We start from the raw sequence: 23774 nt of genomic DNA, 5'->3' as shown, positions 1-23774 counted from the left end.
AGCCCAAGGACTGCAAGGTACTTGTGAAAGAAAGTGGTTTAAAAAAGCACTTACTTGTACTAAAGTTACAGACTAAGGCATAGCAAGTATTAAAGACAAAACAATTACTGAACCAGTTTTAAGAAGCATGAGATTTTCCAGTAGCATCTAAGGGTTGGATAAACAACTCACCCAGTGTTGTCACAGGTTAGTCATTTTTAATGCTCTAAACTAGGGGAGTGGTGTAAACTAGAAACTAAAGAACACAGAACTGATACTTTAAAACTAGTTTTTTTTTAAATAAAGATAAACCAAATGAAATTATATAAAATCTTAAATATGTAAAACAAAGGTTAGGAAGGCTAAGGAAGTTAAGCTAAGGACAGCTATTATCATAGTTTGCTGATTTGCAACATGAGTAAATTGTTGGAAGAGAACATCTGCAAAACTCAAGGAACATCAGCTCAGTCCAAGATGCAAACATTGCAAGGCATCAGGGAGGGTGAGGGGGAACTGGACACGGATCCCAGAGGCAATCACACCCTTTGAGTTAGGTAGTAGTTCAAATTTGGTTTGTGGTCAGGGATATGAAGATGTGTCCACAAGCCTGGCACGGAAGGAGACTGTAGAATCACTGGTGCAAATGAGTAAATGTCTCAGGTCAATGGCCCTTCCTAACAGCATCTCGTTTACTGCAAGTACAACTCAGTTACTGTTAAACCAAAATCAAAGCAATTGTTCAAACTGGGTGCCAAAGATTTATTGACATTATTCAGTTGCACTTTAGATTATTAACTATTAGTTAAACATGAACACTGGATTTAAAAAAGTGAAGACAAGGTGAACTAGATTTTGCATTTTTAATGTTACCATGAATTACATCAATAGTACAAAAATGGGTCATCATAGCAGGGAGTGTGTAAGTATATAATGCAGAATCTTCGGTCTCCCCATAGCAATAGTGAGGCAGCAACAATTAGCACACGGCCAAACAGAAACGTCACAATTAGTAGCCACTGTGCTTCAAGAAATCAATCGTAGCTTGTACTTGGGTCATCAAGTTGCCTCCCGTCACAGCTGGTGTTTTGCCCTCCACTAAAATTAGTGCTGAAACAGAGAAAGCGCATGGTTAGGATGAACACAAGGATGCTACTCTCGCTTTGCATTGGTGTGGTATCACAAACAGTACAAACACAAGTCACATTTCTCAGAGGAATGGGGAAAAATAACCTGGGCTGTAAAATGTGACCCAATCTTCCAATTCATTCTGCTGCTATAACAATGCGGGTGTCAATCACCAGTGCCAAGCCTCTCCCAACTGGATATGTCGAGCAGAAAAAAACTGACTGGCTTTCCCCGTGCCTAAACCCAACAAGGTCAGTTGTGTAGCAGCGCTACAACTATGACTGAAATTAATTAGGATCTTCCACTAAACAACAAAGAGGAGACTTAACTACTTTGAGCCATTATATTGTATGAAAGATGCTCCCCTCTGGCAGAGAGCCATAGTGATCAGCAGGACTGTCCTCACAAATACCCAGCTAAAGTGATCAAAGGCAGAAATGGAAAGCTTAGAAAGTGAGAGTCATTGTTCTAATCTGATGCATGTGTTCCCATAGGAGTCAGAGAGAAATTAGTTCTCTCTCCTATCCACTGTCCCCCTCACCAAAACTGTGGTATCACTGCCCCCCACCACACCCTGAACAGCCTCAAGAGCTTTTTTGGGAGTGGAGTGTGTTCCAGATTTTCCACTACACACTGAAGATGTGTTTCCTGAACAGCCTAAGGTTACATCCCTTTTCTATCTATCCTATCAATTCCTTTACATCTTGAGCATCTCAATTAAATCATCCCTTAATCTTTTATCCTCAAGGGAATAGAAGTCTAATCTATGCAATTTGCCCTTATAATTTAATCCAAAGACATTCGATAAGGTACCGCACATAAGGCTACTTAAGGTAACAGCCCATGGTGTTGGGGGTAGTATATTAGCATGGATAGAGGATTGGCTAACTAATAGAAGACAGAGTTGGGATACAGGGGGGCATTTTCAGGATGGCAACCTGTAACTAGTGGAGGGCCACAGGGATCAGTGCTGGGGCCACAATTATTTACAATGTATATTAATGACTTAGACAAGGGAAGAGAATGTACTGTCGCCAAGTTTGCAGATGACAAAAATAGGTGGGAAGGCAAGTGGTAAGGATGACAGGGTCTACAAAGCAAAATAGACAGGTTAAGTGAGTGGGCAAAAACGTGGCAGATGGAATATACTGTGGGAAAATGTGAGGTTATGCACTTTAGCAGGAAGAATAGAGGAGCTGAATATTATTTAAATGGAGAAAAACTGCAGAAGGCTGCAGCACAGAGGGATTTGAGGGTCATTGTGCATGAATCCCAAAAAGCTAACATACAAGTTCAGCAGGTAATAGGGAAGGCAAATGGAATGTTGGCCTTTAATCCAAAGGGAATGGAGTATAAAAATAAGTTAGTCTTGCTAAAACTATACAAGGCACTAGTTAGATCACACCTAGAATACTGTGAACAGTTTTGGAAAGATACACTGGCATTGAAGGCAGTCCAGAGAATGTTCACTAGGTTGATCCGGGTATGGAGAGGTTGAGTCTGTACTCATTAGAGTTTAGAAGAATGAGAGGCGACCTTATTGAAACATATAAGATTCTTAGGGGCCTTGACAGGGTAGATGCTGAGAGGTTGTTTCCCCTTGTGGGTGAGTCTAGGACCAGAGGGCATAATCTCAGAGTAAGGGGGCGCCTATTTAAAACAGAGATGGAGGAGAAATTTCTTCTGCAGGTAGTGAATCTGTGGAATTCTTTACCACAGAGGGCTGTAGAGGCTGGGTCATTACAGATTTTTAATCAGTAAGAGAATAAGGGGTTATGGGCAAAAGGCAGGAAAGTGGAGTTGAGGATTATCAGATCAGCCATGATCTCATTGAATGACAGAGCAGACTTGATGGGCTGAGTGGCCTACTTCTGCTCATATGCCTTATGGTCTTTCAGTTCTCTACACCCTCCTCCAAGGCCAATCTATTCATTGATGCTCAAAACTCAATCCAGTACTCAACATGTGGTCTAACCAAAACTCTACATAGCACAACCTCCACTCTTTTATATTCCAGCCTCTGGGATGAAGGCAAGTATTCCAATAGCTGTGCAAGTTATTTCTTTGTACCTTGTCCAATAACTTTTTGAAATGTGTACTTAAGACAAGAAATATGAGGAGCAGAGTAGGTCATTCAGTCCCTCGAGCCTGCTCCATTCAATAAGATCATGGCTCATCCAATTGTGACCACAGCTCAGTTTTCCTGCCAGTCACTTTGAATCCCCAGCTCTCCTGTACATTAAAATAGACCCAGCCTCTTCTGCTCTAGGGAAGAGAATTCCAAAGATTAACAAACCTCAGCTGAAATCCCCCCTCATCTCCATCTTAAATGGGAGACCCTTTATTTTTAAGCCATGCCCCCTAGTTCTAGATTTACCCACGAGGGGAAACATCCTCTTAGAATCAACACCAATCAATTCCATAATTTTCAATAAGATCATCTCTCATTCTTCTAAACGTCAATCAACCCAACCTGCTCAATCTTTCCTTTTGGGACACCCACCCCACCCATTCATCCCACAAATCAACCTTGAGAGAGAGTCTTCTCTGAACTGCTACCAGTGCAAGTATATCCCTCAAGTAGAGACCAAAACTGGACTATACACTGGAGTGTGACTTTAAACAAGAGTGCTGAGAGTTGGGTGAGTGAGGGAGTTAGAGGAAGGAGATGCTCCTTTGCTTTTTCCAACTTTTTCACTCTGCAGAAATTGGTTCTTACACCAGATGAAGAAACTAGCTGTTTGGTGAGTATCTGGTAAGTGGTTAAGGTCTATTCTATTCCAGTTTAAAATAGTACATGAACTGGTCATAAGGTTAATAAAATGTATAAAAAAGGAAAATAATTAATTCATTAGCTACTTCATTTTATTCAAAGCACATTAAGGATGGCAGGACAGGTGATGTGTCACAGCTGCAGCATATGGGAGCTCCTGGATGCCAGTGTGATCCAGGCCAAACACATCAGCACTAAGTGGCTGCGGCTCATTCATTGAGCTGGAGGCCGAGCTGCAGACACTGCAATACATCAGGCCGGGAAAAGTTACCTGGACACTGACCAAAAGGTGGTCACATCCCTTGGGATAGGGTCTTCCGATTTGGTCAGTGGTCAGGGACAGGAGGGTGACTGCAAGGTAAGGGGACCCAGAGGGCAGGAGTGTCAGACTTTTCAATTGTCTGACAGGTTTTTGAGGTTCTGTCAGCTCGTTTGGATGAGAGTGACATGAGAGTGACCATGGCACTGGAAGCCATTCAAGCAGCAGGTGGGGAGCAAAGAGCAATGTAATGGTAGTCAGGGGACAGTATAGTGAAGGGGATCAATGCTGTTGTCTGCAGCAAAGAGTGAGTGTGAGTCCAATGGCTATGTTGTCTGCCTGGTGCCGGGAGTGAATGTGTGGCTCAAAGGCTAATGTGGTAGGAGCGGGTTCCAGTTTGTGGGGCACTGGTACCAGTACTGGGGAAAACGGGGGGGGGGTGGTGAGCCTTTGGGACAGTCTACACCCGAACCGTGCTGGGACCAGTGATCCAGCGAGCTGCATAACCAGGGGAGTAGAGAGGATTTTAAAACAAATAGTGGGGGCAAGGGATCAAGTTTGGGAAGATGTAGTAAATCAAAGAGTAGAGACAAGGCACTAATATGTGCAGTGATAAACAGACCATGACAGGAAGGGATAGAGAGAGTACAGCGAGTACAATCTAAGAGTAAATCAATAGTTAAGGCTAGAGGTTACAAAAATAATAAAAGGATAAAACTAAAGGCTCTGTTTCTGAATGCACATAGCATTCAAAACGAAAACAGGTGAACTGATGGCTCAAATAGAAATAAATATGTGTGATCTGATAGCCATTACAGAGACATGGCTGCAGGTGACAGATTGGGACCTGAATATTAAAGGGTCCACGACATTTAGGAAGTTAGGAAGAGTTGGTGGGGTGGCTCTGTTAATTACTGATGGCTTCAGATGACCCAAGATCAGGAAACCAGGATGTAGAAGCAGTTTGGGTACAGATGAGAAATGATAAAAGGCAAGTTGGAAATGGTCATTGCCCAGCACTTGTTTGGCATGTATGTTCCTTGATGCCACATTGCTTAAATGCAGCCTTGATGTCAGGGAGGATCACTCACTTCACCTCTGGCGTTTCGATCTTTTGTCCATGTTTGAAACAAGGCTGTAATGGGGGCAGGAGCCAAGTAGCCCCGATGGAACCCAAACTGATTTAATCAGGTTTGACCTGTTCATATTTTCACCTTCCCTCCCTGTAAACAATTTCTACATTGTGCCTTCAAAAATCAGCATTATTCAAATTTAAAACCCTGGTTCTAAGCATTTAAGTCATTTCTGCTTTACTGGCAGGTAAATCGAGTCTCATCCATGGAATTAATTCTGGTATGAGCAGCCACTAAATTTACAGATTACTGTGCACCTTTGATTTATGTTTTGAAAGATCTTGGGGGATGTTTTTCTACATTAAAAGGAATAAAAGCAAGTCATTGTATCCCTAATTTTACTTGAAAAATTATATCCGGCTTGACAAGTGGTACAAAATCTCCAGCTGGGTTCACCCACTCTTGGAGTCAAGACCCTGCACTGCTGACCCAACCACACCACAAAGGTACCAACGCACTGCAGCAATTCAAGGCAGCAGCTCCTCAGCTTCTTAAGGACAACGGGGAAAGGGCAACGAATGCTGGACTCGTCAGTCACACATACATCCCGAGAATGAGATTAAAAACCCTGAAACCGGCTGTGTATAATGTGCAATTAAAACCCAGGTAAAAAGGTGATTCTACCGGGGGAGATGGCAGAAATCACACGTTGCACAAGTCAGACAAAAGGAGTTAGTGAGGGAGATTTTAACTAAAGTTCCTTTAAAAAGTTTTCAGTGCGTCTACGTTTTAACAAATGGGAGTTGGTAAAGTCACAGCACAGTTGCACTTTTATGTAGTGAATCATGTGAGTTATATCTTGTTAGGACATTGGTCATTTTGCCATTGGAGTTCAGAACTTACTTTGCTTTGTTTGGAAAACCACTGCACTGCATTTCGGTTCGTCTGGTGTGATGCTTTTGCTCTTTAAGCATACCCATCCTTGACTTTCCTCATCCATTTGGTCTTGAACAAGAGTATACTTTTTATTCCCCAGTGTTAGCCCAGTCGTTAGGAGTGAGCTCCGGTTGCTCAGTAAAGGTCTAATCTGATCAGCCTGGAACACAAAAGATGGTTAAAAATCAATAGGCATGAGGAAAAACTTTTCCACACAGCGAGTGGTTAGAATCAACACGCACTTCCTGGGCGTGTGGTGGAGACAGAGTCCATTTAGGCTTTCAAAGGGAATTGGATCGTTATCTGTGAATAAATAGTGAATAAAATTGCAGGGCTAGAGAGGAAAGGCAGGGGAGTGGCACATGGTGAATTCCTTCTTCAGAAGGCCGGCACAGAATAGATGGGTCAAATGGCCTTCTTCTGTGCTATAACCATTCAATGAAAACTAAATTCAAACGAATGCAAAACACCCTGTGAACACTGGAAATTTGAAATAATAGGAAACACTGGAAGACCTGGCAGGCGGCATCTTTCAAGAGAAACAGGTTTCAGGTTGATGACCTTTCATCACAACTGGTCTCAATCTCCCTGTATCTCAATTCAAAGGCTAAGTTTAACTGTCATAAGTTAATGTCATAAGGAGAAGTTGAAAGAAAATTCTGAATAAAGATAGCTCAAGTACCTTTTTGTTATAGGGAAAAGAAACTCAGACAGCACACACTTGAATGTAATAGCTGTACAGATTACAGCAGGTCTGTGTCAGTACCTATTTCACACCTCAGCACCTATGTCATCACCACGTCCAATACAAAGAAGTAATGACGACAATCAGGCAGGTTAAATTGGCTGATGGCCATGAAATGCTCCTATATAGAACACAATCATTTCTTCAATAAAGATTAAGCTTTTTAAAAAAAAGTCTCACTTTCACTCAGAAATACTAAAATCCAAATGTGACATCACAGCTGTGGGTGGGTGAGATCACAGTAAATCATTAACCCCTATTTTACAAGCCTTGGCCACCTCACACCAGTAAACAAAGCAACTGAACAGGACAATGAGAAAGTTTACTTTTCCTTCCCTGGGTTAGTTTGTGAAACTTGCAGATCATAGGATCAAATCAGAGCCCAGCACCCACACACTTCAACTGAAGCACCCCAAGATCCCCTCTGACCCGTCAGTGACAACAGCCAGGAGAGAGATATTGCGGAATGCTCCAACCTGCCATGGTTCTTTGGTCTTTGGAATGAGTTTGTTACTTTTTTTTAAATGGCATTTTTAGACAAGCCTCATCTCAGTTCAGACTTTGAACAAAAGATGGTGAAAACTCAATTTTGGACAAGTTTCATGCACAATAAATACACTTCATTCAATTTACAGGTGCTGGTTTCAGGTTTTGCTGACCAGCTAACCTATTCTAATCCAGTTTCATTTAATGTCTACCTTACTGTCTGAAACACATTTAATTTGACAATTCCAGACACTGGTTACCATATCAGGCAGCTAGAAACAGGCAATCAAAATCCTCTAAGAACTTAGGATGCCTGACCATAAACCTGTTACAACGATGGCAAACTACTACAACTTTACTGGGTGTTCACCCCTATCCCACAGGTCCGACAGACCTCCATTACTTTTCATTCAAATTCTTCAGTGTGCTTGCAAGCTATTTAACAATGATGGCCTCACATTCCATTCATCTTCCACTATTTCCAACAGAAAAACTAGTCCATGATCAGAATTAGGAGCCCAAGTCATTGACTTACAAACAGGAAAGTTAATTCTGTGTAGCTGAATCACATCCGTACAGTCCCAAACCCCAGACTCATTTTTTAATCTACTGCCGTTCAAATATTTATCCTCATGTGCACTCAGTTCAGCCTCACTACCATCCCCAAAACACCAGATAGATCAAGACCCAATCCTGGATAAGCGGAAGTTTCCTCCAATAAATACTGGCAAAGCCATTGTATCCAGTCCTCAAACACAAACTCTTCCCTCTTCACCAACTCCATCCCTCTCTTCGTCACCGAGGCTTTTTTTTAATCTATTCTTTCATGGGATGTGGGCAGCGTTGGCAAGACCAGTATTTGTTGCCCATCCCTAATTGCCCTTGAGCTGATTGGCTTGCAGGGCCATTTCAGAGGGCAGTTCAGACTCAACCACATTGGTGTGGGTCTGGAGTCACATGTAGGCCAGACTGGATAAGGACGGCAGATTTCCTTCCCTAAAGGGCATTAGAAAAAAACCCATCTGGTTCACTAAATACAACAATCGATAAAGTTTTCATTGTCACGTTTTACTGAGACTAGCTTCAGATTCCAGGTTTTATTAATTGAATTTAAACTCTATCAGTTGCCTGGGTGGGATTTGAGCCCATGATCCCAGAGCATTAGCCTGGGCCTCAGGATTACTGGTCCACTGACATTCCCACTACACCACTATCTCCATTCGCAATCTCGTCACTGTACTTCCTGAACTTCCAACCACATATCACATCATCACAAAAACTGTCTACTTCCATCTACATCACATCACATGCTTCTACTTATGCCTCAGCCCATTTGCTGAAAGCCTTATCTTTGCCTTCTAACCTCAACTATTCCAATGTTTTCCTGGCTGGAGCCCTCTCTTCCAAGAATTCTTAAACCCTTCTCGATTTCTTAACTTTACTGGTAACGTCTCCATCCCCTGCTTAACTCAATGCCCGAAGCTCATCCAGCTGGTTCGGTTTGCTCCACATGGTTGTATAAAGTGCTATTTGGGCCACTATGTCCTAAGCTCTCTTCCTGCTCTAGAGGTTTTTTTCCCTACACAGAGTGGAATCATATCTTAAGCGCGTAGAGGAGTTCAGTTGGCAATCATACAAAGGAAATTGTATTTCACAGATGTATCACATCTGCCTGGGTAACGAATAAGGAATCTGCTATCATATTGGAAGCAGAGAAGGGACCAGTGAATAATTTAAAGAAAACCAGTGAGGAGCTTGTAGTGACATCAGCTGTGCTGAGAAGGGATGATGAGAATTCTTAGATTTGAGGCACTGGGAGTCAAGGGGCCAGCGAGAACAGGACTGAGGCCCTCAGAATCATTGCCTGGAATTCCCCAGTGACTATATCCATGGCCTCCCCTTATCCATATCTACATGAAGCCTTTTTTGACATCCAGACATGGAAACAACTGCCACACCTAAAGCAACACCTACTTGTATCTCCACCACCCGTCTCTCCCCATCTTGTGTCACTGGGCTGTCTGACCAGTTGTCACGTACCCAGTCTTGAATTAACTGAACGTTGGATGCAGCTCCCAAACTTCATTCTCATGCTACTGATTCCATCCCCACTTCCCCCACCAGCCTCTGTTACAAAGACAGCTGACCATCCAGCCCTACTCAACCAAAACTTAATCCATATAATAAAAGAAACATGTGGACAGTCACAGCCAGGGTCCACACCAGGCTCCACACACACCAGGCTGCAGCCTATGTTGGTTATCAGTCATATTGATAACTAGCCCTAGTTGTAAAGTCAATCTGCAGATTTTTTGCTTATGCTTTTGTCGAAATTAATGGGGAGAAAAAAAATGCATCAACCGCACAGGGGTATTGATCCCTCATCCTCTGACTGGGGCCTGAATGAAATATGATGCCAATTTCAACTGCTCCAGATGGGGGGGTCAGTTAGTTGATTCAGAGTCTCCAATAGAAGGGAGGCGGCTGAAGGTCTTGGGGAGGGTTGGGGGGTGGGGGGGTGCAGGGAAATCAAGCTGAAAGTCTACAAACCACTTGCTAACCCCAGACAGAGAATGAAATAAGATGTGCACTTAAATGTGATCAAAGATTTCAGGATTGTTTTAAAACCTGGTTGGCAGTTAAGAAATGAAGTTTTATTAAAGGTGATACTGGGCACACGGGAATGTAACTGGCTGCCAAACAAGGTTCAGGGCCCTTAGCAAAAACTCCAGCTCTGCCCCACACTGGGGTTAAAGAGCAAAATACCTCACCTTATGGGGAGGAATAAACAAATTCCCACCTCATACACCCGACAAGTCAAGAGAACTAGTTTGGGTGGGGGAGCAGGGGAAAGAGGAGCTAACTTTTGTTTTAATTAATAAATATTTGCCTAAGTAATAATTATAACCCCTCCGCCACCCGCAAATTAAACAATTTGTTTAATTGTTTTCTGACAGACAGTTTGTTTAATTGTTTTCTGATTCCACTTCCTATATTGGGAGATTTCGTTGAGTTAGTCACCATGCCTCAGTTCCTTTGTAGGTTTTCCGATGGGCAATTCTGCAAGGTGCGGCCAGGCAGAGTGAATAAGCACTGCTGAGCTGATTAATTAAAGGTGGTATGAGCTCCAGAACCAGAAACTCCTCTAACTTGGCTTGGCAGATGATGGAGGGAAAGGGGAGCTCAGCTAAAGGCAAGGTGGTAGGTACAACATAGGCTTGCAATCCACTTGGTTACTCTCCCAAAAATAGGTACACAACCTTGGAAGGGCCAGTTTAGATCTCAGCAATCTTTACCGTCAGTTATTGTTACCTGAATGTGTTCCTCTGCTTCTAAAGGGAGAAATTCGAACATTAGATTTATCGAAGACAACAACAGCAGCTTTTACACAAGGCAAAAGTTTACATCTTATTGAAAAAAGGTCGTGACTACCAGTTCAAGAGCGATGAAGCAAGTGACCCCACCCCCCGACCGAGAACCGCAAGCAGTCAAACTTGTGACTCCCCTGTCAAAAAGTCTCACATCCTTATGTTTCTAACAAGTCTGAGAGCCACAGAGGGAAGAGACAGAAAAGGACACTTAACAATGCTAAAAACTTGGAGAAGCTGCACCCAAGGGGCGTAAGCTGCTAACTGGAAATCACAGGTGTCGTACAGGAACTGAGCAGACAGCTGCAGACTTGTTCCAGCACGTGTGCAGTCACTGTACAAGAGGAAATGTTCCAACTGCATGACTAGATTCTTCACAGGGTGGACCATACTTCACCCATGTACAATAATCCCAACTTTTAGATAGTGAAAATACTTTTGCCAAATGCTATATTTGAGGCAATAATTTTGGGCATTTAATTACGTTAAGAGATGTAAAAAGAGAACTTAAAATTGTCTGAAGGATCATTACAGACCTGATCTGTTAAATCTTTCACCCTCCAAAAGGTGCTGCCAGACCCTATTTCCAACATTTCTTTTTTATTCTTTTCCCATTTCAGGGCAACATATACACAGATCCAGTACTTAACAGTTCATAACGCAAAGTTCCATATATTAAAGAGGAGATAGAAAGATAATCAGTGAGTGACCAACAGCTGTATAGAGCTAGATTTTAACATACTAGAATTGTTTAGTGTGGTAATAGTCAAACGTTCCACAAGTTACAATTTGATTAAGAACTTTTTTTAAAATTACACAATGCCGTGTAGAGGCCAGAGCTGCCTTTCAGTATCTCACACATGGTGACCGATAGCACACAGGCACAGCTATTGCATCATAGTTCCCTCTCCACCTCTCACCCCTCCCCAACAGTGGATTCCAATTGCTTCCTATCCCAGGGCCCAGAACAACTCTACCACCAATTGTCAGATTTTGTACTGAGCAGGAATCACATGATCTATAAACACAATATCAGACTGGTTCAATTCCACGTCTCTCTCCCTCTTTCCCCCAAACTAATCTTGGGGATATTAGAAAGATATCTAACTGAAGAGGCACTAATCCAGAAGCACAGAATGGTTATAGCACAGAGAGGCAATTTGGCCTGTCTTTTATTCTCATGGGATGTCACTGGCTGGGCCAGCATTTATTGCCCATCCCTTGTTGCCCCTTGAGAAGGTGGTGGTGAGCTGCCTTCTTGAGCCGCTGCAGTCCCTGTGGTGTAGGTACACCCACAGCGCTGTTAGGGAGGGAGTTCCAGGATTTTGACCCAGCGACAGTGAAGGAATGGCCGATATATTTCCAAGTCAGGATGGTGAGTGGCTTGAAGGGGAACCTCCAGGTGGTGGTGTTCCCATGTGTCTGCTGCCTTTGTCCTTCTAGATGGTAGAGGTCGTGGGTTTGGAAGGTGCTGTTGAAGGAGCCTTGGTGAATTCTTGCAGTGCATCTTGTAGATGGTACACACACTGCTGCTACTGTGCGTCAGAGGTGGAGGGAGTGAATGTGGCGGCAATCAAGTGGGGCTGCTTTGTCCTGGATGGTGTTGAGCTTCTTGAGTGTTGTGGGAGCTGCACTCATCCAGGCAAGTGGGGAGTATTCCATCACACTCCTGACTTGTGCCTTGTAGATGGTGGACAGGCTTTGGGGAGTCAGGAGGTGAGTTACTCCCTGCAGAATTCCCAGCATTGTCTGTACTTGCCCCATGAAGGGAGCAACTGACTTACTCCCACTCCCACTGCTCCCACCCCCACCCAAATAACCCTGCACGTTCTTCATTTTCAGACAAGAGTCTAGTTCCCTTTTGAATGGCTGGGTTGGAGCTGCCCCCACCACACCCTGTTTCCCCTGAGCGAGGCTGGAGCCCAGAGACAGCGGGAGTTCAAAGCGGGGGAACTGGAAAAGTGGAGAGAGGTTTGGGGAAAAAGTGCATGTTCACAACAGGAGGGAGAGAGAGACAGAGAGGGAAGGAGAGAGAGAGAGATGGAGGGAGAGGGAGAGAAGGAGAGGAGGGAGAGAGAGAGATGGAGGGAGAGGAGAGGGAGAGAGAGAGAGGGAAGGAGAGGGAGAGAGAGAGAGGGAAGGAGAGGGAGAGAGAGAGGGAAGGAGAGGGAGAGAGAGGGAAGGAGAGGGAGAAAGAGAGGGAAGGAGGGGGAGAGAGAGAGAGGGAAGGAGGGGGAGAGAGAAAGAGAGGGAAGGAGGGGGAGAGAGAAAGAGAGGGAAGGAGGGGGAGAGAGAAAGAGAGGGAAGGAGGGGGGAGAGAGAGAGGGAAGGAGGGGGAGAGAGAGAGAGGGAAGGAGGGGGAGAGAGAGAGAGGGAAGGAGAGGGAGAGGGAAGGAAGGAGAGAGAGAAAGGGAGAGAGAGGGAAGGAGAGGGAGAGAGAGAGGGAGCAGAGGAGACAAAGTGTTCGCTGTGAACCGGCGCCGCGCTGAGAGCGGCCGCTCTGAGTGTGAAGCAAGTTGGCGGCGGCGGGGCCACTCCCTGGGCGGACATGTGGGGCTCGGCTCATTGTGCGGCGGGCGGGGGCGGGCGGGCGGCGGGCGGGAGGGGAAATTCCGCACTTTCCGCCAAACCGGAGAGAGAGAGAAACAACTTCAAACTATCACTGGGGAGGGAATTGGGGGGGGGGGTTTAAAAAGGGGGGGGGGTTCGGATTTGCCCTAAATGAGGGTCAGACCCCCCTCCCCTCCCCGGGGGGAAGGAGCGGAAAGTCCGGCGGACAAAGTAACGCAGCGTCTTTCCCTCCGGGGAGGCGGGGAGAGCGGGGCCGGAGTTGGAGAGTTTGTCCCGGGTTCGGGGTTCGGGACTCGGGACCCCCCGACCCCCCCCCCAGACCCTCCGAACCCCCCCCAGACCCTCCGACCCCCCCCCCAGACCCTCCGACCCCCCCCCCAGACCCTCCGACCCCCCCCCAGACGACCCCCCCGACCCCCCCCCCCCGACCCCCCGCTACCCCCCCCAGACCCCCCGATACCCCCCCAGACCCCCCGATACCCCCCCAGACCACCCCCCGATACCCCCCCAGACCCCCCGATACCCCCCCAGACCCCCCGATACCCCCCAGACCCCCGATACCCCTCCCCAGACCCCACGATACCCCCCAACCACGCTACCCCTCAGTTCCCGATACCCCCCAAACCCCCCCCAAACCCCCCGATACCCCCCAAACCCCGAAAGCCGGGACCTACCTTCACGTTCTTAAAGTTTCCGTCCTGATACGAGGCCCAGATGCTGCCGTCTCCTGATACGAGGCCCAGATGCTGCCGTCTTTACCCAGAATGGCAACATCCCCAACCCCCTCCGGGGCCATCAGGCTGTCTATATATCCATTCCAGGTCATCCTGTCTGTGTCTGTCTGTCTGTCTGTGTCTGTCTGTGTCTGTGTGTCTGCCTCTCTCTCTCACTCAGGCTCTGCCTCTGTCTCTCCCTCACACACAGACTCAGACTGACTCCCGGCGCCGCCTCCCCAGCGATTTCAACAAGGAAGAAACTGCAAATCTGGGCGGTGTGTTCACTGCCCCCCCACCCCCTACATCCTGTATCAATCCGCCCCCCCCACCCCAAAATCCAACCAGACCCCACCCCATACAGACCCCACCCCATACAGACCCCCCTCCCCTCACCCCCCCCTCCCCTCACCCTCTCCCTCTCCCCCTGCCCCAACCCACTGGCTGCCCAATGACCCTCCAATGACTGTGAAAAGATCGGGACTATTTCCTTCTGGCGGAGCCACATCTTGTGGTCGGGCAGAAAGCGGTGGGTTTTTTTTTTGGTGAAAGTTTTTTTTTCCCTGTAAAGTTCCTTTTTTGCCTTAAAAGGGCCGGGTCTGAGCAGCAGAATCTCCCGCAGCCCTTTTCCGCCTCTCATCCCCCTTCAGCTCAAACAAAAAAGACTTCAAAATGTTTCTGGGGCAATGCAAAAAGCACAAGCAAGGCAGCGAGAAAAGTTGCTGCACTTTCAGCCTCTTTCCACCTCCCCAGAGTTTAAGCTTAAACTTTCAGCAGCAAAGTTTGCAAAGGCTGATTTCAATGCCGGAGGGTGGGTCACTCTCTACATTTCGACCCAAGTATTCGAAACGCAAGGAGGGATTTTTATTTATTGATTTTTAAAACAAAAAAAAAGATATTGGTGCTTGGCAAAGCTGGTGGATGTTACTGCTGGAGGGAGGACTAAAGAGAAAAGGCCCCATTTGGCCTCAGGTCTAACACAAGAGTGGGGATGGTGCTGGTTGTTGGACCCCCCCCCAGGATCTCGCAGTCAGCATCCCTCACAGGAACAGCCCTGGCCCAGCGGGCACCCACCAACCCTCTGCCCCAGCTACAGGGGAGGGTTCTCACTGATCCAACACCAACTGATGAAGCAGCTGGTTCCAGACCCACCGTGGGATCTGGACCTGGGGTGGTTACAGCAGAGAAGGAGGCCATTTGGCCCATCATGACTGTGCTGGCCCTCTGAAGGAGCAAGGCACCTCCCGCCACTCCCACCCCTGCCTTTTCCCTGTAGCCTTGCATTTTTTTTTATTTTTCAGGTAATGATCCAGTTCCCTTTTGAAAGCCTCAATTGACCCTGTCTCCCCCACACTGTCAGGCAGTGCCCTCCAGGCCTGAACCACTGGCTGTTGTGCCTATTGATTTGTAACCATCTTTAAGGTGTTCTAGTCTCAACAAATTAACCTGTGCTGAACAGTTGGAGTGAGCCTCTAGTGACAGGGCTAACATTGGGGGACGAATGGTATACTCTTGTTAAAGACCAAATGGACCCACAAGAATGGATATACCCAAGAGCGAGAGAGTATGCCAGATGATCAGGCATGCGGTGCAGTTATGGTCATTTTGCCAATGTTCTAACAAGATATAATTCACATGATTCACTACATAAAAGTGCAATTGTGCTGTGACTTTTCCAACTCCATTTGTTAAAATGTAGACGCACTGAAAACTTTTTAAAGAAACTTTAGTTAAAATCTCCCTCACTAACTCCTTTTGTCTGAGTGATCACAATGTGTGATCTCTGCCATCTCCCCCAGCAGAATCACTTTTACCAGGGTTTTAATTGCACATTATAAATAGCTGGTTTCAGGCCTGTAACTGTTTTAATATCATTCTCAGTGTGTTGGTTTTGCTGACAAGACCAGCATTCATTGTCCATTCCTCGTGGTCTTTAAGGAGCTGATGAGCTGTGGCCTTGAATTGTTGCTCGGTGCTGTGGTTAGGTCAGCAGTTCCACGGCTTTGACTCTTGATGTCATGATACGCATGGAGGCAGAGGGCATGGTTGAGGTACCAAATGAATACTTTGCTTCTGTCTTTACCAAGGAAGAAGATGCTAGCCAGGCTGTGGTGAAAGAGGAGGTCATTTAGACACTAGAAGGGTTTAAAATTGATCAGGAGGAAGGATTGGATAGGCTGTCTGTACTTAAAGCTGTTAAGGCACTGGGACAGGATGAGATGCATCCAAGTAAACTGAGGGAAGTGAGAGTGGAAATTGTGGAGGCACTGGCCAGAATTTTCCAGTTTTCTTTAGACTCAGGAGTGGTGCCAGAGGACGGGAGAATTGCAAATGTTACACCCTTGTTCAAAAAAAGATGAAAAGATAAGCTCAGAACTACAGGCCAGTCAATTTAACTTTGGTGGTGGAAACATTTCTAGAAACAATAATTTGAAACAAAATTACTAATCATATTGACAAATGCGCGTTGGTGAAGGGAAGCCAGCATGGATTTGTTAAGGGAAAAGCATGTTTAACTTGCTTGAGATTTTTGAACAGGTAACAGAGAGGGGGTGATGAGGGCAATGCTCTTGATGTGGTGCACATGGGCTTCCAAAAAGCATTTGATAAAATGCCCCACAACAAACCTGTGAGCAAAGTTATAGTTCAGGGAATAAAAGGCAACATGGAATTGGCTGGGTGACAGGAAACAGGGAGCAGCCGTTAAATAGATGTTTTTCATGCCGGAGAAAGGTTTATCGTGGAGTTCCCCAGGGGTCAGTGTTGGGACCCTTGCTTTTCCTGATATATATTAATGACCTAGACCTTGATGCAACCTTGGGCACAATTTGCAGATGATCTGAAACTTGGAAGTATTGTGAACCATGAGGAGGATAGTGTAAAACTTCAAAAGGACATAGACAAGTGGGTGGAGTGGGCAGACCGGTGGCAGATGAAGTTCAATGCAAAGAAATGTGAGGTGATTCACGTTGGTAGGAAGAACATGGAGAGACAATATAAAATGGCAGGGGACAGCTCTAAAGGGGGTGCAGGAGCAGAGGGACCTGGGCGTATATGTGCATCAGTCATTGAAGGTGGCAGGACAGGTGGAGAGAGTGGTTAATAAAGCATAACAGTATCCTGGGCTTTATTAATAGGGACATAGAGTACAAGAGCAAGGAGGTTATGTTGAACTTGTATAAGGCACTAGTTCAGCCTCAGCTGGAGTATTGTGTCCAGTTCTGGGCACTGCACTTTATAGGAAGGATGTGAAGACATGAGAGAGAGAGAGAGAGAGAGTGCAGAAGAGGTTTACAAGGATGGTTCCAGGGATGAGGAACTTCAGCTCCGTAGACCAACTGGAGAAAGTTGGACTGTTTTCCTTGGAGAGGAGAAGGCCGAGGGGGGATTTGATAGAGATGTTCAAAATCATGAGGGGCCTGGGCCAAGTAGATCTGGAGAAACTGTTCCCACTCGTGAAAGGATCGAGAACCAGAGGGCCCAGGTTGAAGGTAACTGGTAAAAGAAGCAGAAGTGATACGAGGAGAAACATTTCCACACAGTGAGAGGTTAGGCTCTGGAATGCTCTGCCTGAGAGTGTGGTGGAGGCAGGTTCAATCGAGGCATTCGAAAGAGAATTAGAGTGTTATCGGAAAAGGAAGAATGTGCAGGGTTACAGGGAGCAGACAGAAGGAAATGGCACTAAGTAAAATGCTCATTCGGAGACCCGGTGCAGACATGATGGGCCGAATGGCCTCCCTCTGCGCTGTAACAATCCTGAGAGTCTGTGATGGCGGAATGGATGAACCCAACTTAACAAGAAAGACCCATCGGGGACTCACTCAGGAAGTTACGGATAGAATTAGATGAAACAAAGAGGTTTACAATGTTGCAAAAAACAGTAGCAAGTCTGAGGGTTGGGAGTGTTTTACAATCCAGCAAAGGGTCACCAAAAAGTTGATGAAAAGGGAAAAAAATAGAGGGAAAACTAGCCAGAAATATAAAACCAGATTGTTTTATGAGTGCATAAAAAGGAAGAGAATGACTGAAGTAAACTTTGGCCCCTTGGAATCAGAGGCAGGAAAGATTATCCTGGGGAATGAGGAAACGGCAGGAGGCATTGAACAAGTAGTTTGTGTCTGCTTCACAGTAGACGACAGACATTTCATACCAGAAATAGATGGTAACCTAGGGGCTAAAAAGAGTGAGGAAATTAGTGAAATTAATATCAGCAAAGATAAAGTATTGGAGAAACTTAAGGGGCTAAATTCCACTAATCTCCGAGACCTGAAGGCCTACACACTAAAGCCCTAAAGGAGATTCTGCAGAGATAGTGGACGTACTGGCTACGATTTTCCAAAATTCCTTAGGTTCTGGAACGGCCCGACTAGACTGGAAATTGGCAAATGTTACTCCGCTTTTCAAGAAAGGAGGGAGAGAGAACGCAGTGAACTACAGGCCAGTTAGTCGCACATCAGTTGTTGGGAAAATGCTGGAATGTATTATTCAGGAAGTCTTAACAATGCACTTAGAAAAGCGTGGCCTTGTTAGAACAAGTCAACATACCTTTCGCAAAGGGAAATCCTGTTTAACAAATTTATTTTGAGTTTTTTGAGGATGTAAAAGGGGAACCAGTAGATGTAGTTTACCTGGATTTCCAAAAGGCATTCGATAAGGTGCCACACAAAAGGTTAATAGGCAAGATCGGAGCTCATGGAGTTGGAGGTAATATATTAACATGGATAGAGGATGGGTTAACGGACAGGAAGCAGAGAGTGGGCATAAATAGGGCTTTTTCACGTTGACAGACAGTGAATAGTGGAGTGCCACAAGGATCAGTGCTGGGTCCTCAACTATTTACAGTCGATATTAATGACTTAGATGAAGAGACGGAGAGTAATATATCTAAGTTTGCTGATGATACCAAGCTGGGTGGGAAGGTAATCTGTGGGGAGGACACAGAGAGGCTGTAAAGAGATAGACACAGGTTAGGTGAGTGGGCGACAAGATGGCAGATGGAGTATAACATGGGGAAATGTGAACTTATTCACCTTTTAAACAATATTGTTTAAAAGGTGATAAACTTGTCAATCTTCAAAGAGATTTGGGTGTGTTTACACACGGAACACAGGAAGTTAGCATGCAGGCACAGCAAGCGATTAGGAAGGCAAATAGCATGTTGGCCTTTATTGCAGGGGGGTTGGAGTACAGGAATAAAGAAGTCTTGCTACAGTTGTACAGGGTTTTGGTGAGACCACATCTGGAATACTGTGTGCAGCCTCCACATTTAAGAAAGGATATATTCGCATCGGAGGCAGTACAGTGAAGGTTCACTAGATTGGTCCCTGGGATATGGGGGGTTGTCCTATGATGAGAGGTGAGTAAATTGGGATTATATTCTCTGGAGTTTAGAAGAATGAGAGGCGATCTCATTGAAACCTACAAGATTCTGAGGGGGTTTTGACCGGGTGGACGCTGAGAGATTGTTTCTGCTGGTCAGGGAGTCTAAAACACGGGGGCACAGTCTCAGGATAAGGGGCCAGTCATTTTGGACTGAGATGAGGAGAAATTTCTTCACTTAAAGGGTTGTGAATCTTTGGAATTTTCTATCCCAGAGGGTTGTGGATGCTCCATTGTGAATATATTTAAGGCCGGGATAGACTGATTTTTGGTCTCTCGGTGAATTAAGGGATGTGGAGAGCAGGTAGGAAAGTGGAGTTGAAGACCAAGATCAGCCATGATTGTATTGAATGGTGGAGCAGGCTTAATGGGCCGAATGGTCTACTCCTGCTCCTAGTTCTTATGTTTTTGTGACTTGCATCTATATCCCTTTAATGTAGAAAAACATTCCCCAAGATGTTTCAGAACATAACCAGACAAAGGTGTACAGTAACACGTAAATTTAGTGGCTGCTAATACCACAATTAATTCCATGGGTGACTCTCAGTTTACCTGCCAGTAAAGTACTTAAGTGCTGACTTAAATGCTTAGAACCAGGGTTTTAAATTTGAATCAGACTAATTTTGAAGGCATAATGTAGAAATTGATTATAGGGGTCTGGGTGAAACTTTTCTTTTATTCTTTCTTGAGATGTGGGCATCACTGGCAAGGCCAGCATTGGTTACCCATCCCTAATTACCTGGCTTGCCACACCATTTCAGGGGACAGTTAAGATTCAACCACGTTGCTGTGGGCCTGGAGTCACATGTAGGCCAGACTGGGTAAGGACAACAGGTTTCCTTTCCTAAAGGACATTAGTGAACCGGATGGGTTTTTATGACAATAGATGATAGTTTCATGTTCGCCATTACTGGGACAAACCTTATACCCCAGATTTATTAATTGAACTTAAATCCACCAGCTGCCGTAGTGGGATTTGAACTCCCTGACATTAAGGCCACATTTGACCGATGTGGCATCAAGGAACTCCAGCAAGGAACCTTTGTGCTAACTAAGTGCCAGGCAATGAACATCTCCAACCAGAGATTCTAACCATCTCCCCTTGACATTCAATGGCATTACCATCACTAAATCCCCCACTATCTACAACCGGGGTTACCTTTGACAAGAAACTGAACTGGACTAGCCATATAAATACTGTGGCCACCAGAACAGGTCAGAGGCTGGGAATCCTGTGGTGAGTAACTCATCTCCTGACTCCCCAAAGCCTGTCCACCATCTACAAGGCACAAGTCAGGAGTGTGATGGAATACTCTCCACTTGCCTGGATGAGAGCAGCTCCCACAACACTGAAGAAGCTCGACACCGTCCAGGACAAAGCAGCCGCTTGATTGGTACCCCATCCACAAACATTCACTCCCTCCACCACCGACGCACAGTAGCAGCAGTGTGTGTACCATCTACAAGATGCACTGCAGGAATTCACCAAGGCTCCTTGGACAGCACCTTCCAAACCCATGACCACCACCATCTAGAAGAACAAGGGCAGCAGACAGATGGGAACACCACCACCTGGAAGTTCCCCTCCAAGTCTCTCACCATCCTGACTTGGGCAAATAGGCCTGAGCAGCAAATGCTGGTGGAACCAGTGACACTCACATCCTAGGAAGGTACAAAAGGAACAGTAGGAAGTCTCCAAAGAAGCATTTGGTACAACAAAACCTCTCTAGATCCCAGTCAAGAACTCTACTCATGTAATTAAATAACTGGCCAACAAGGGGTCGGAGAAAACTAAAATGGTTTATATGAAGGCAAAGAACAATAGCGATCCTGTAAACTGGGAGAGGAACAGCAAAAGGATTCAAAGAAAGTGATAAAGATGAGTTTTCAAAGCTGGATGCAGGAGAGACTGGAATTGAAAATGAGGAAATGGCCAATTTGCCAAATACAATAGAGAACGAGGAGAAAGTTCTGGATTTGTTTTTGCTTTTCCCCCTTTCTGCAGGAGGAATTCACTAGGTTTAGGAAGATTTTCATTTTCAGGGGATAATGGGAGTGAGTGAGAAAGTGAAGTTGAAGCCCAATATCAGCGGTGATCGGATTGAATGTCGGGGCAGACTCGATGGGCAGTGTAGGTTACTCCTGCCCTGATCCCTCGAGTTCTTGGTGTTTAATAAAGAAATGGTGATGTAAAAATGTGACTCAAGGCTAACATCTCCAGGACCTGATGGTTTCCACTCCAGAGTATTAAAAGTAGGTGAGCAAATGTAATAAGATCAGAAGAAATAGAAGCAGGAGTAGGCCATTTGGCCCATCGAGACTAGACTTTTGCCCACTCACTGAATCTGTCTACATCCCCTTGCAGACGCTTTGTGCCCTCTTCACAACTTACTATCCTAGATCCAGCCTTGTGATGATGTGTTGCAGCCAATATTGATGCCACAAGCACCAAGATGAAGAAACAATACCTGCGTTTAACCTTCATCACCATCATAGAGACTCTCACCATCAACATCTTGGGTGGCACCGGAATCTTATCAACAAGAAAATCAACAATGTGGCTTTAAGAGGTTAGAATTTGGGTATTCTTCAATGAATGGCTCACCTCCTAACCCCACAAAGCTTTGCCACCAGCTACAAAGCTGAAGTCAGGAGTGAGATGAAAAGCTCTCCATTCACCAGCTTCATCAACATGGCAAGCAGTACAGAGCAGTTTATTTTATTGGTCCCCCTGTCACTGGTATACTGTGGCTGTGGTATATACTGTCCACATGATGCACTATCACCAGCAACTCACCGAGGTCACTTTAATACAATCCCCTTCTCCCATCTAGCACTGAGCAGGAGCCAATAGGAACACCAATATCTCCAAGTTCCCACCCAAAAACCTTTATAAAGTTTTGTTTAGACCACAATTAGGACTGCATCCAGTTCTGGTCACTACACCTTGGGAAGGATGTGATGATTCTCGAGATGAGGCAGAGGAAATTTACCAGACTGGCCCCAGGGATGAGGAAGTACAAAGGTAGATTGAGAGGGAGATCTGATAGTGGCGTCCAAGACTATGATGGGCTTAGATAAGGTAGTTAAAAAGCGGCTGTTCCCATTAGCTGATTCTGCAAAGATAAGGGGACACTGATTTAAAATTTTGGGATATGAGGAAGAACTTGTTTCACAGCGAATGGAACTCACTGTCCATGAGGGAGGTGTCTGTGGAGACAATCGACACTTTCAACCGGAAATTGAATGGACACTGAAGGGAAATAAACTTCCAGGGCTACGGGGATAGAGAGAGAGAGAGTGGGACTGACTGGATTGCTCTACAGAGAGTCAGCATGGACTCAATGGGCAGAATGGTCTCCTTCTGTGCCAGTATGACTCTAACCCAAAACCATTCTTACTTCAACATGTATTGTTCCTTCATCATCACTGGGTCAATATTGTGAAGTTTGTTGTGAACTACCACCTTGGAATGATTTTCACCACACAGGCTGCAGGAGTTTAATGGGAAGATCCAGTTATCTTCGTGGGCTACTACAGATGTTCAATAAATGCTGCCTTGCCAGCGACACCCACACTTTGAGAAAAATAAAATAAATGGAAAGCTTTCTATTTCATGCACTCAATTCCCTTCTCTGAGAACTGAACGCTAGTTAAGACCAGGAGTCTGTCCATATGCAGCACAAAACATTTGGTCATTTAAAGGTGATCACTGAATAAGGAACCTCCAGACTGAATTTCTGCAATATTTTATATACCCTGTTTAAGTCTATGATATGTTTCTCTGTGGAACAACTGTTTGTCTTTTGAAATCTAACAAAGTCTGGCCGTGCTTTGAACACATCCAATATCAATCGTCTTTTATATAAATTTCATCCCCGAAGATCCAAACTTACATCAATATCCAACTGGCAGACATCCCATTCGCAAGATACTTTGCTTCTGAACTTACTTTTGTTAGGAAGCAACAGTGACAAGTCCATACCTTATTTTCTCTTCAGCGAGGATGTAACCTGGGTCCACGTCTCCACTGCACTGTCCCACTGGTCATAAGGTTTGGATTTGGAGAGCATCAGTGGGCAATAGTACCCTCACAACTTACACTTGCCTTCAGCATTCTTCACAAAAGTAACTCAGATTACAATCTTCTGTCAGAAAAAAAATTCTTTGTTTCCAATCTTCACCTCTAGGCAGCTGTCCGCCCCGAATGTGAATTCATTTTGAAGCCAGATGGTAAAGTTGGAAACCTAGTGCCAATCATTTACTTAATAGTAGAATCCAGAATGCAACATTACAGCTCTGTAATACTAAACATAAAGTACTCCAGTCCTGACAACATCCTGGTGAATCTCCTCTGTACCCTCTCC

At 45.3% G+C, this 23774-nt stretch overlaps 1 long non-coding RNA gene across 1 annotated transcript; it reads right to left on the bottom strand.

The window, feature by feature from the left end:
• Positions 1 to 825: 825 nt before the first annotated feature.
• On the bottom strand, positions 826 to 14301 carry LOC144675554 (uncharacterized). The gene is made up of 3 exons (XR_013575084.1): positions 13990 to 14301; positions 6113 to 6305; positions 826 to 1086 (listed from the first exon to the last, which is right to left on the bottom strand). It is a non-coding gene; the product is annotated as an uncharacterized LOC144675554 (long non-coding RNA).
• Positions 14302 to 23774: the final 9473 nt, after the last annotated feature.

This window comes from Cetorhinus maximus, unplaced genomic scaffold (assembly GCF_964194155.1).
Source record: "Cetorhinus maximus unplaced genomic scaffold, sCetMax3.hap1.1 HAP1_SCAFFOLD_1003, whole genome shotgun sequence".
In the NCBI taxonomy this organism is placed as follows: domain Eukaryota; kingdom Metazoa; phylum Chordata; class Chondrichthyes; order Lamniformes; family Cetorhinidae; genus Cetorhinus; species Cetorhinus maximus.
This window is presented reverse-complemented; position numbering and strand designations above follow the sequence as displayed.